Here is a 2,311-nt window from a genome sequence, read left to right on the forward strand (position 1 = left end):
CAATTTTCAGAAATACCAGGTCAATTCATATATTCTTAACAAAACCATACTTCGTAAATTTACGCACTATTATATTATAATACCCCGTACTTTGTCAATTCATATATTCTCAACATAATCATATTTCGTAAATTTATGCTGCATTAAAAATTTTCAGAAATACAAAGTCATGTACTTGGTCAGTTCATATATTCTTAACATACGTCTTACATTTACACACTATTAAAATATATTTTCAGAAATACTCGGTACTTGGCAAATTCATAGCAAAACAAGACTTCCTAAATTTACGCATTATTAAACATTTTCAGAAATACTTGGTGAATTCATAGATTCTTAACAAAACCAGACTTCGTAAATGAACGCACTTAAAAAAAACAACAGAAATACTTGTTTAATTCATAGATTCTTAACATAACCATACTTCGTAAATTAACGCACTATACATTTTTTTCAGAAATACTTGATAAATTCATAATGTCATCATTGTTGGTATTTATACGAACATTTTCAGGGAAAAGGTCTTTTTTTTGCATTAACAATCAACATTTTTGATATTTCGTATTAATACGAACTATTATTTACTGTCATCTTTGTTCGTATTAAAACGAACATTTTCACAAACAAAGTCATTTTTTGCATTAAAAATCAACATTTTTGATACTTGTATTAATACAGCTATTATAAATTGTCATCATTTTACATATTAATACAAACATTTCCAGGGATAAAAAGTCAGTTTTGTCACTAAATATAGTCAGTCGCGAGAGAGCCTAGTCTTTTTTAAGGAGAAATTTGCACAGATTTTCTCCCATATTAGTGTCAGATACTGTTGGATTGTTTGTGGATTTGTTCATGACTTCTTGAACTAGATTGTCAGGTTTTACAACAGGCAAAGTTTGCAATTTGAATTTAATGTCTGTTGTAACATGACTTTCTGACCCATCAGAGCCTTCGACATCATGCTCTTGTAGTACCTTTACTTCTGCAGCGTCGGCTTCAAAAGCTTTTTGCTGAGAAAGAACTTGAAGATTCGCTTCTGATTCTGCCTTTTGTTTCAAAAGAGCTGCTTCTTGTTGAGTATATTTCAGTTTTATCTTGGCAGATTCGGCTTCTGCTTGTTTCAATGCGATGAGTTCACTCCTACGGCTAGAGGATCTCGAACTGTGTGTCTTCACACCACCATGGACAGAGTTTGGCTTCATGCTGGATATGACTTTTTTTAATATTGATTGTTTATTTTGGTCAATCTTTTCCAGCGCATGTAAGTTCGCTTTTTCCTGTAGCGACACGTCTGTAGTGAGAGCCGATAATTCTTTAAGACTTGCTTCACTTTTCACATTTTTTTAAGTACACATCAAATTTTGTCTTTAACTTTTACGTAACTTTCATAGGTAATTGCTGTTCAATCAGGTTAATTTCACCAACATTACTCTCATAAGTTAAACGACTTACTATGCACATACTTTCAGTCACTTTGCGCCATGAAGCAGAACAGCGCTTCCTAAAGTCATCAATTCTCTCTTCATAAAGAGCCCTTCCTTTTGCAGAAAACGGACGTACATACCGTGTTGACATACAATAAACTTTCTTAAGCCGGTTGAAATACAGATGAGACTTTAGTGCGACCAATTTTGAACGTGGATTTAGTTCGCTGTCCAGTACCAGTCATCTCCATCTGCTACTAGCAAAGTGTAGGTCAATTTACTTTTCTGTTCTGGAAACAGATAGCGGACCCATCGTGTCGAAAAAGAACACTGTTTGTGGTGGTATTCAGTATTTGTTCTTAGATTCAACTCGATGTATGTGGTAAATTGCTGCAATAAAACAAAATAACAGATGTTCAGTTCTGCAGTAAAGAACAATGAAAATGATGTATTGTAATCAAAAAATACTTTAAATGACTGAAAAAAGGTAAAACGTATAGCCTATACCTAAGTTATAAACAATGACATAGTTACGAAAGCAAAGCTTTGGAAATTACCCTAACATATAGGACATATAGCCTCAACTGTGTCGAAAGGGTAGGTACGACGTAATTTGGGTACGAATAGCATTTACTTAAAAAACCTGAATGAATGAATATACCTCATAAATAATTACTGCCTTAACAAAATACAAGTTATATAGCATTGATAACATGTGGAAACTTACATCATGCGGGGCTATTAACCGGTATAAACGTCTTAAGAAAATGCCGAAATAGCAATATCGGCAAACGCCTCGATTTAAAATTCGTAGGTGAACAAACACTGATATATCCAAGGGAAGTAAGCAGCGCAATATTATACGGTTACATATGATCGATATA

At 33.4% G+C, this 2,311-nt stretch overlaps 1 long non-coding RNA gene across 1 annotated transcript; it reads right to left on the reverse strand.

Annotated features, from left to right (window-relative positions):
- Nucleotides 1-1,022: 1,022 nt before the first annotated feature.
- Nucleotides 1,023-2,311, reverse strand: LOC127848855 (uncharacterized). Its single transcript, XR_008034794.1, has 2 exons — nt 2,155-2,311; nt 1,023-1,817 (listed from the first exon to the last, which is right to left on the reverse strand). It is a non-coding gene; the product is annotated as an uncharacterized LOC127848855 (long non-coding RNA).

This window comes from Dreissena polymorpha, chromosome 10 (genome assembly GCF_020536995.1).
Source record: "Dreissena polymorpha isolate Duluth1 chromosome 10, UMN_Dpol_1.0, whole genome shotgun sequence".
Classification (NCBI taxonomy): domain Eukaryota; kingdom Metazoa; phylum Mollusca; class Bivalvia; order Myida; family Dreissenidae; genus Dreissena; species Dreissena polymorpha.